Here is a 12,379-nt window from a genome sequence, read left to right on the forward strand (position 1 = left end):
TTTAGTCTGAACTTCAAATGAGTAGTAGATTTTTTTATAAAAATTTAAAAGTTATGTATATTTCCACTCCCCTTGTACCATGTGATAGCAATCAGCCAATCACAAATGCATATACGTATAGTCTGTGAATTCTTGCACATGCTCAGTAAGATCTGGTAACTCAAAAATTGTAAATATAAAAGACTGTGCACATTTTTTTTAATGGAAGTAAATTGGAAAGTTGTTTAAAATTACATGCTGTATCTGAATCATGAAAATTTAATTTAACCTGAGTGTCCCTTTAACAGTTTTCTAGCTGTCTCTGTGCCTATGTTACTGTGGACTGTCGTGTTCGCTTTGCACGAAATTGGAATACCAGCGTACATTTGCGTGCACTGTTATTACTGAGTGGAGTGCCAATATCTTGCTGGCGTAAGCACAGTTTTGCGCACCACTGGTAATCTGGCCTTGTATGTATAATCAGTGACATTTAAGTGGAATACATAAAAAAATGTTACAAATATACAATTTTTGGTTATTCTCTGCTTGTGATCACACTTTACTTTTATCATGGGCACAGGTGAATTGTTAAAACTACTTATAAATAGAAACTATAAGTATAGACATATAATACTGTTATAATTATGGTATAAATGAATTAAGTCATGACAAATGATATATTAATAGTGAAACAAACAACTATTTATTTCTTCCTACATCATGCTGTGGAGTCTTCAGTTAATTCAGGAATGTATATGCATATAAGATACATTTTATTATAGAATGATTTTTGGAGCATGAGTGTAATTTGCAGTCATATCAAGTGGGTATAAAAAGTCTACACACACCCTTCTTAAATTAGGTTTTTGAAATGTAAAGACAGAAATAACAACAATGTAAATGTTGATATTTCCCATCTGTAAGGGAAGTGTAGAGCCAGATAGGCTTGCAGCGTCATAAGGGTTATGGCTGTCAGTGAGTGGGATAGAGGAATGGGAGTTGCAGTGAGTTTGCAACAATGTTGCAGGGACAGAGAGTGGTTTACCTCTTATCCTGATAAATCTGGAGTTCCTCTTCCTCTTTTGCTCCAGGACAAGAAGCTGTCAAGTTGCTGTCAAGCTGCTCTGATCATCTTTTCACCATGAGGCATTACAAGCTTTCTTTGACTCCTCCTCTGAGATTCAGGGATGGGAAGAATCCTTCTTCTGTCTGTAGTGACCTGGATCAACAGATAAGTGTCCAAGAATTAGAATATATTATACCCCCATCCCAAATTCAGCCCCCCCTTCCTGCAACCCCTTCAAAACCCCTGCCCCAACAACAAGCTAAGACACCTTCCAATATATTGGTGGTTGATATCCATCAACCTCCAGCTGTATATTTACCTAGCCCTGTCTGGGTGGTAATGGAAACCCTCCCCTGAGCATCTAAACCCTCCACCCCTTCCAGGGCCTTCCCATACTCTGACCCCCCAGGACATTTCTTCATCCTTTGTGCAGTTGTTTACTGTACTCCCTAAAACTGCGGCAGGTGTGGAGGTAGGTGTGGTTGCATCCCTGCTTTCTACCATTGCATCTGCAATTTCTGCAGAACAGATGGCTAATGCCCCTATGGTGGGCCAGGTAGCCTCTGGAATAACTCCTCAACTAACAGATCTGAATTCTCAACTTAGGCCAGAAAAAACAGGCTCAAACATTTATATTGATGTGCAAAGCCATGTGGCTTCTAATGTGTCCCCAGTGGCCTTTATAACTAACGTAGGCCTTAGTGAACCACCTCCTCCCCCTGGGCCTTTGTCCCTTATTTCGTTATATACACCTGCCTCTGGCCCGGTAGCTACCTACCAAGGGTACACAGAGGTAGGCCGGTTGGACCCTGCTATCCCGTGGTATGTGGATGCTCAGTCAGACCCCCTAGGCCCAGCGGCCTCTGAAATATTATCCCTCGGCCTAGTCGCAGGCAGTGGTGTCATAGCCCCCGGCCCCCCTTTTGTTCTACCCGTGCCACACTGCCTCTACTCAAATGGAAGGTATACTTACCTTGCATCATGATACTGCGCAGCCTGCTCCTCCCCTCCTTGGTATTGCTGTTCATTCCTCATTCTAAAACTGATCCGGAGGCAAAAAGGGCATGGCTCACTTTCCCAGCTCAGAAAGACACCTCCTGCTGCCCTGTAGAAACGTTAGGAGAGTTTTCGAAACACAGACCTTCAGGAGCTGGCCAATTCCTTGTACATAACAACGGATCCTCCCTGTGACTTTGCCAATTCCGTAAACTGTTGGCCAGAGCAGTACAGTTAGCAGGTCTTGACCCTTCTAAAATATCGCCACATTCCTTTAGAATTTGGGTGGCCACAAAAGCTGCCCAGGAAGGGGCGACCGCCCATAGTATTCAACACCTAGGGCGATGGTTGTCTAACCGTTACAAATTGTATGTTCGCCCAGTGTCACACAAATAATAAGAGTTAGGATTTTCTCCTGTACGCATTTACTCCAGATATCCAGTATCATGGCTAATTATGTTTTGTTTTTTTAGGTGCGGGCAGCGCTGCCTCCAGAGTGTGGATCAAAGGCCACTCTTTTATTCATTGGGCGGCGATCTGGGCCCTGTCTAAAGAAGGAGGGAAGAATTTAGGTTTCCCCTGAGCTAGAGTTTCTATTAGGTGGTTAGGTTCGAGGGGCATGTGCTAGCCACAACTCCCAGGTGTCTTACAGGATGCTCACAGGCGTTGGGGTAAGCCCCACATCATCATTATTCACTTGGGAGGGAATGATATTGGAGCAGTCCCAGCCCTCGACCTGACCAAAATTATACAATCCGACTTAGGTTGGATTAGGGCCTAGCTTTCTGGAATCACGTTAGGTTGGTCCAATGTTATAGCTCAATGCCATTGGCGTTACATGTGTTCCACCGGCGCCTACAGAGTTAGAAAAAAGTTAAATAGGGACATAGGGGGGAGTGTCACTGGTTCCCAGGGTTTCGTGATATGCCACAATGCCATTAAGGCCGACAAGTGGGAGCTCTTTAGGGGGGGTTCACTTAACAGATTCAGGGTTAGACCTATTCCTAGAAGATATAAAAAGGGCTCTTCCTCCCTTCCTGTAAGTCAGGTCGGGTTGGTGGTGGCAAGTGATACTGAGATGCTATCCCTTGTGGTGGGAGGTCACAGCCAGGAGCGCATGGAGATGGTGAACGGGGGGGGGGGGGGAGTGATGACCAGGCTGATGGGGGCAGGGCCGATTACTTTAGTCAACTGAATTGCCCCGCCTCTAGGGGTAGCAGGTCAGGAGAACTCGGAAACACCTCCACCCAAGCAGAGTTTGCTGCTGTAGTCTGGATCTGGCTGCTGACCTCTTCAGTACGGGGGTTAGGCTTAACATCTCATTTGCCGCCATCTAAATAAGAGTTTATCAGTTTTATATATATATTTATATAATTGTTAATAAAGGGGACCAGTGATGGTTCGATTATTCCCAAAAAAAGTGTCTGTGTTTATTTATGGGGAAGGGTAGAGGGTGAGTTTATTGAATGCTTAACAAGTTAAAAGTTTCCCCTTCCCCCAGTTGGGTCCTGTTACCTCGGGTAGCGAGCTTGTAGGCCTTTAATCCCTTATGTGATCTTCCAACAAACAAACATCAATAGAAAAAAACAAATAGTTAATTATTAGGAACATTTTAAATAAAAAAACCTACAACACCCTGATTGTGTACGTCTGCATAAATAATGGAGGCTCTAGCTGTGTTCACAGTTAACCAATCACATTCTAAATAATTTCTGTAGGTAAATAGTATACACCTGGCATCAATTAAAATGATTCTGAATAAACCCAGATAAAGTCATCTGTTGCTGTAGGAATTTTTTGAATGTTTGGAGTTGCATTCTACTGGGAGAGCCATGGTCCCCAAATAGTTGCCAAAGAAACTGCAAGCGTTAATTGTTGAAAAGTACCAATTAGGAGAGGAATATAAAAGAATATCAAAGACACTTGATCAGTGTCAAAACCATCTTCAATAACTGGAGAAAATGTGTCACCACAGAGACATTGCAAAGATCAGGACGACCGTTCAAACTTGATGAGATGATGAGGAGAAAACTTATCAGTGAGGCTATCAAGAGGCAAACAACACTGAAGAAGCTACAAGTATTTCCATCAGGTACCGTTCACTCTTTGCAGGTGACCACTATCTCTGGTATTCTGCACATGTCTGGGCTATGAGGTAGGGTGGCAAGACGGAAACTGTTTCTTATAGAATGGAAAATCCAAGTCCGTCTAAATTATGCCAAAAAGATTCATTTATACACAGCACACTGTGAGACTGTATGACGATATGCTCTGTAACCAGAGACTGTGTCTTCAAAAGTTAGTTAAATATGTTCCAGTCCCCCAGCCACTGTAGAATCTCAGATCTATCCTGTGAAGCTTCAGTACATGGGCTGAGTAGCAAGTCTGCAGTACCTTCTGACAAGATACTGAAGATAGGCGTTATAGCTGAATAAATCCAAAACAAAACATAAAAACACTTTTTTTGACTTGTCAGTGTGAAGTTTTCTCAATCTATCCTACAGAATAGCTGTGCACTTCCTGTTAGTTTCAAATTTAATATAATAAATATCTGAGTTTTTTTTAACGGGACAAATTGACTAAGCTTAAAGGGATAGGGAAAGCCAAAATTAAACTTGCATGATTAACATAGAGCATGTCATTTTAAGACACTTTCAATTTCACTTCTATTTTCAAATGTGCTTTGTTCTCTGGGTATCCCTTGTTTAAAAAGAATAAGCACATATCCTACACTAGTGGGAGCTAGCTGCTGATTGGTGCCTGCACACATTTGTCTCTTGTGATTGGCTGACTAGATGCAATGCTGTTCCTTCAGCAAAGGATAACAAGAGAATGAAGCAAATGTGATAAAATAAGTAAATTGGAAAGTTGTTTAAAATGATATATTCTATCCAAATCATGAAAGAAAATGTTGGGGTGTTCTGTTTCTTTAATGACCCTATAAATCAGCTGCTTATATGAACATGAGTTTAAATTTTGAAACTAAAAACATCTTTTTAAATATATTATTATTATTATTTTTTTAAAAAACAGATGTTTATCTAATTGCTATACAGGTGGCCCTCGTTTTACAACGGTTCAATTTAACGTTTCAGAATAACAACCTTTTTTTCAGTCATGTGACTGCTATTGAAAAGCATTGAGAAGCAGTGCATTTATTAAAATAGCCAGTAGGTGGAGCTGTCCGCTTGTGTTGCAGCAAAGCCAAGCAAGATGAAATTAATCAGTTTAACCAGACCTGAGCTATCGAGCAGATTTCAAAGGAACAAGATCTTCCTGCCTATAAATCAGTCCAGATTGGAATGCATAGAAAGAACTGTTTGTAGAAAAATGCAAGTGAAGTCTGTGTTGTGTGATTATTTTATTAGGTTTATAATGCTGTTTTGCAAATGTTTTTGTTCATTTAACTTAGGTTAATTATATATTCTGTGTTGTGTGATTATTTTATTAAGTTTATAATGCTGTTTAGCATCTAAAGTCTTCATATCAAAGCTTTAAAAATAATGTATTAAGTGTTACTTATGACAATTTTAAAAGGGGCCTGGAACCTAACTCCCTCACTTCCCATTGACTTACATTATAAACTGGGTTTCAATTTACAACGGTTTCGATTTACAACCATTCCTTCTGGAACCTAACCCCAGCGTAAACTGAGGGCTACCTGTATTTATATTTATACTAGTGGAGGTTTATTTCAGTTTGCCAATAGAGCTGTAACAGATGTCCTTATCAAACCATCAAACTGAGAGCCTTATTGTAAACATTAATTTTCTGTTGAACAGTTTTACCTTAATCAACAATGTTTTAATATGTTAAATTACCCCTCTTTAATTTCCACAATATATTATTTTCGTTTTAATGCCCCTTTAAGCAAGCACTTGAACCAGGAATTTCCTGGATTATGTAGGTTTGAGTGAAAAACAGATGATTAACCCGTCTAAAGAGTTTGCTTTGATATGCATAAGACACATTTATTGAGTTTAAGTCCATTGAAATCAGCTGTTTAATGGGAGAAGATAGTCAAAATTAAGATAGAGCATGTAATATTGAAAAGGTTTATCAATTTATTCCGAAATGAAAATTTACTTTATTCTTTTTATATTCTTTGTTGAAAAGCATACCTAAGTAGTCTCAGAAGCAGTAGTGCACAACTGGAAGATAGCTGGGGATTGGTGGCTATACACATAGGCATATTGTAATTGATTTATCAGATTTGCATTACTGCTCTGGCGGCTGGCTTTAACTATGTTTTTATCCTGTTGGTATAACTTTATGCAGTTAGTAGAGCAATAATGAAATGCGGTAACAAATAAGAGCATTTTATTTTTGCCTTTTTATGTCCTTTTAAAACAGCACTGCTTGGAGTCTCTGGAAACAAGAAGGTAAAATTTATATGCATTTTAAAGCATTCAGAGAAGAGGAAAACTGTTAAAATATAAAGAAAAAAAAAAAAAGATCAAGATTAGAAATAAAGGAAATGTGAACAAAATATTTGCAAATGACTGATTAGATTCTAGAGGTAGTTGTTGTTTTTAATTGACCAACACCGGTCCTAAAATTGAGAGAATTTGCTTGGTTGTGACAATTTTGAAATGTATTGGTAAGTTTTAATATTAAACACGACAAGGGATTTCGTTATGGCGTGTGTTACCTCTAATAAGCACAAAATGCGCCATTGTAATATAAAAACATTATTATTAAAACTCTTATGACATGTATCATGGTGTTATAATATTACCTTACTTATCTATTTGTAAGCAATGTTTCCCTTGAGAAGCAGACATCGTTTTTTAACATCCGTTTTAAATAGAAATAGCTAGGAACGGATGAGTATTAAAATTACAAGCAGGGTTCATAAAAAACTTGTTAATTGGCTTGGGGAATATGTTGTGTTAGTTGAAACCAATGTTCTAAAGTTTTTACAATGAGAACAGAAAACTCTTTTTTTTTTTAATGACAAAAAATCAAATTCATGCAAATGGTGTTTATAAACAACAGCTAAATAAACTAACATTTTCTTCTAAAAAGCAATATAGTTACTAAGCTTGTCAGTCTACTGGCACTTTAAAGACATTATGTTATATTATTGTTGCATGACAAATTACACAGTGTTCTCTTCGGAAAAATAAGTACTAAAATATGCAACACTAATGCATTCAATAAAAGCCTTTTTAATAGTTCATACATTCCCAATATATTTTCTTTTTAAAGTTGCAGTCACATTGAAGCAGTTTGATTATTATTAAACTTTTCCTTTTAAATAAAATAGTTTTATAGTGTTCATGGTTACTCAACCCAAACAAATATTAATAATATGTGAATAAGGAAGGAGTATCTGTAAATTTTGCCTGCTTGGAGAAACATAAAATATTTAGTGACAGGATCTTCATGATTACAATCGATCATTATGATGAGCAGACTACATATTTCTGGTTGTCGAAATTGGAATGTATAAGAAATATTTTGTTGTTAAACATACTAAAAGCATGAACATTCTGATTCTAAGAATGTAGGGCATAAGCGATTCTACTGGGGTGAATATGACTGCAATAGCTCACATCTCTTTAAGGTGGCGCCTGCGCTGTACTAGCTGGAATGAGGATGTCGGTGAAAATGTTCTTTTCACTTTCCCTTTATGCTTAGCCACACCCCACAATACCTAGCCACACCCCACCATGAACCGACTACGGGCAAGATTACATATACAGTATAGGTTTCAGTGCAACTGCTGAAACCTATGCCGCCCATAAGTTCACTTTGCACATTGGGTGAATCACATATACGGTGCCGGCAGATGATATACTGCCGTAAGCCGGATAAACGGACAGCGTTCAGAAATGTGTGGAAATAGACATTTCTGGAGTCAACAGTAACTTACGACAGTTTATGAACTGCTGGCGCCTAAGAAAAAAATTAAATTAAAAAATGTTTTATTGCCCGTAAAAGTATAACCTGGCTCCAAAAAATTAACCTGACACATCATAATAAACAAAATTATCCAAAATATTTTTTTTAAACCTAATCTAATACCCCTATAAAAAAAAAAACACCCCAAATAAAAAACAACAACAATCTAGCACTAAACTACCAATAGCCCATAAAAGGGCATTGTGTAGGGCATTGCCGTAAATTTAACAGCTCTTTTACATTAAAAAATACAAATTACCCCCTAACAGTAAAACCCCCACCCACCCAACCCCAAAATAAAAAAGACAACTCTAAAAAACCTAAGCTACCCATTATCCCTAAAAAAACACACCCTAAAAAATTAAAAAATAACACTAACCCTGACATAGGTACTCACCATTCCTGAAGTCTGGAGGTAAAGATCTTCTTCCAGACGACTCCATCTTCATTCAGCACAGGGCCATCTTCTTTCTTCATCCCGGTGGCGCGGAGCAGGAATGGCGGCGGCGCAGACATCTGTCATTGAGGGCCCTAGATACTGAATGACTCATCTCTGCCTACAGAATATCCACAACTCTGCCTTCACCTGCCTGTATTTTACTTATGGAACATCCATGACTTCCCCCTCAGACCTACCTGAATGAGGGCCTAATGATCAAAAAGTCGCTGCATGAAGAGATCCCTCATAACATCTTTAAGGGCTTGCAATGCAACTGCCTGTTTTTCCCATCCAGAACTCTCCATAGCTAGATAAGCAGCTCTCAAACTAAAATTAGCCTTTCTATAATTATTTTAAGGAAACCTTGAAGTATTGATGATAGTTTTTTTTATCTTCCTGACCCCTTTAAAGAGTGCTGTACAGTGTTCCCCCCATAGAAAAAACAGAATTTATGCTTACCTGATAAATTACTTTCTCCAACGGTGTGTCCGGTCCACGGCGTCATCCTTACTTGTGGGATATTCTCTTCCCCAACAGGAAATGGCAAAGAGTCCCAGCAAAGCTGGCCATATAGTCCCTCCTAGGCTCCGCCCACCCCAGTCATTCGACCGACGGACAGGAGGAAATATATATAGGAGAAACCATATGGTACCGTGGTGACTGTAGTTAGAGAAAATAATTCATCAGACCTGATTAAAAAACCAGGGCGGGCCGTGGACCGGACACACCGTTGGAGAAAGTAATTTATCAGGTAAGCATAAATTCTGTTTTCTCCAACATTGGTGTGTCCGGTCCACGGCGTGATCCTTACTTGTGGGAACCAATACCAAAGCTTTAGGACACGGATGAAGGGAGGGAGCAAATCAGGTTACCTAAACGGAAGGCACCACAGCTTGCAAAACCTTTCTCCCAAAAATAGCCTCCGAAGAAGCAAAAGTATCAAATTTGTAAAATTTGGCAAAAGTGTGCAGTGAAGACCAAGTCGCTGCCTTACATATCTGATCAACAGAAGCCTCGTTCTTGAAGGCCCATGTGGAAGCCACAGCCCTAGTGGAGTGAGCTGTGATTCTTTCAGGAGGCTGCCGTCCGGCAGTCTCATAAGCCAATCGGATGATGCTTTTAAGCCAAAAGGAAAGAGAGGTAGAAGTCCCTTTTTGACCTCTCCTTTTACCAGAATAAACAACAAGCAAGGAAGATGTTTGTCTGAAATCTTTTGTAGCCTCTAAATAGAATTTTAGAGCACGGACTACGTACAAATTGTGTAACAAACGTTCCTTCTTTGAAACTGGATTCGGACACAAAGAGGGTACAACTATCTCCTGGTTAATATTTTTGTTAGAAACAACCTTAGGAAGAAAACCAGGCTTAGTACGCAAAACCACCTTATCTGCATGGAACACCAGATAGGGCAGAGAACACTGCAGAGCAGATAACTCTGAAACTCTTCTAGCAGAAGAAATTGCAACCAAAAACAAAACTTTCCAAGATAGTAACTTAATATCTATGGAATGTAAAGGTTCAAGCGGAACCCCTTGAAGAACTGAAAGAACTAGATTTAAACTCCAGGGAGGAGTCAAAGGTTTGTAAACAGGCTTGATCCTAACCAGAGCCTGAACAAATGCTTGAACATCTGGCACAGCTGCCAGTCTTTTGTGTAGTAAGACAGATAAAGCAGAGATCTGTCCCTTTAGAGAACTTGCAGATAATCCTTTCTCCAAACCTTCTTGTAGAAAGGAGAGAATCTTAGGAATTTTTATCTTATTCCATGGGAATCCTTTGGATTCACACCAACAGATATATTTTTTCCATATTTTATGGTAAATTTTTCTAGTTACCGGTTTTCTGGCCTGAACCAGAGTATCTATCACAGAATCTGAAAACCCACGCTTCGATAGAATCAAGCGTTCAATCTCCAAGCCGTCAGCTGGAGGGAGACCAGATTTGGATGTTCGAATGGACCCTGAACAAGAAGGTCCTGTCTCAAAGGTAGCTTCCATGGTGGAGCCGATGACATATTCACCAGGTCTGCATACCAAGTCCTGCGTGGCCACGCAGGAGCTATCAAGATCACCGAGGCCCTCTCCTGATTCATCCTGGCTACCAGCCTGGGAATGAGAGGAAACGGTGGAAATACATAAGCTAGGTTGAAGGTCCAAGGTGCTACTAGTGCATCTACTAGAGTCGCCTTGGGATCCCTGGATCTGGACCCGTAGCAAGGAACCTTGAAGTTCTGACGAGACGCCATCAGATCCATGTCTGGAATGCCCCATAATTGAGTTATTTGGGCAAAGATTTCCGGATGGAGTTCCCACTCCCCCGGATGGAATGTCTGACGACTCAGAAAATCTGCCTCCCAGTTTTCCACTCCTGGGATGTGGATCGCAGACAGGTGGCAGGAGTGATCCTCCGCCCATTGAATTATTTTGGTCACTTCTTTCATCGCCAGGGAACTCCTTGTTCCCCCCTGATGATTGATATATGCAACAGTCGTCATGTTGTCTGATTGGAACCTTATGAATCTGGCCTTTGCTAGTTGAGGCCAAGCCCTGAGAGCATTGAATATCGCTCTCAGTTCCAGAATGTTTATCGGGAGAAGAGACTCTTCCCGAGACCATAGACCCTGAGCTTTCAGGGATTCCCAGACCGCGCCCCAGCCCACTAGACTGGCGTCGGTCGTGACAATGACCCACTCTGGTCTGCGGAAGCTCATTCCCTGGGACAGATGGTCCAGGGTCAGCCACCAACGGAGTGAATCTCTGGTCTTTTGATCTACTTGAATCATTGGAGACAAGTCTGTATAATCCCCATTCCACTGTTTGAGCATGCACAGTTGTAATGGTCTTAGATGAATTCGTGCAAAAGGAACTATGTCCATTGTTGCAACCATCAACCCTACTACTTCCATGCACTGCGCTATGGAAGGACGAGGAACAGAATGAAGCACTTGACAAGAGCTTAGAAGTTTTGATTTTCTGACCTCTGTCAGAAAAATCCTCATTTCTAAGGAATCTATTATTGTTCCCAAGAAGGGAACTCTTGTCGACGGAGACAGAGAACTTTTTTCTATGTTCACCTTCCATCCGTGTGATTTGAGAAAGGCTAGAATGATGTCCATATGAGCCTTTGCTTTTGACAGGGACGACGCTTGTATTAGAATGTCGTCCAAGTAAGGTACTACTGCAATGCCCCTCGGTCTTAGAACCGCTAGAAGGGACCCTAGCACCTTTGTGAAAATCCTTGGAGCAGTGGCCAACCCGAATGGGAGGGCCACAAACTGGTAATGCTTGTCCAGAAAAGCGAACCTTATGAACTGATGATGTTCTTTGTGGATAGGAATATGTAGGTACGCATCCTTTAGATCCATGGTAGTCATAAATTGACTTTCCTGTATAGTGGGTAGAATCGTTCGAATGGTTTCCATCTTGAACGATGGTAACCTGAGAAATTTGTTTAGGATCTTCAAATCCAAAATTGGTCTGAAAGTTCCCTCTTTTTTGGGAACTACGAACAGATTGGAATAAAATCCCATTCCTTGTTCCTTTATTGGAACTGGGTGTATCACTCCCATCTTTAACAGGTCTTCTACACAATGTAAGAATGCCTGTCTCTTTATTTGGTCTGAGGATAAGTGAGACATGTGGAACCTTCCCCTTGGGGGTAGTTCCTTGAATTCCAGGAGATAACCTTGAGAAACTATTTCTAGCGCCCAGGGATCCTGAACATCTCTTGCCCAAGCCTGAGCAAAGAGAGAGAGTCTGCCCCCCACTAGATCCGGTCCCGGATCGGGGGCTACTCCTTCATGCTGTTTTGTTAGCAGTGGCAGGCTTCTTGGCCTGCTTACCCTTGTTCCAGCCTTGCATCGGTTTCCAGGCTGGTTTGGGTTGTGAGGCATTACCTCTTGCTTAGAGGATGCAGAATTAGAGGCCGGTCCGTTCCTGAAATTGCGAAAGGGACGAAAATTAGACTTATTTTTAGCCTTAAAAGACCTATCT

This window comes from Bombina bombina, chromosome 5 (assembly GCF_027579735.1).
Source record: "Bombina bombina isolate aBomBom1 chromosome 5, aBomBom1.pri, whole genome shotgun sequence".
Lineage (NCBI taxonomy): Eukaryota > Metazoa > Chordata > Amphibia > Anura > Bombinatoridae > Bombina > Bombina bombina.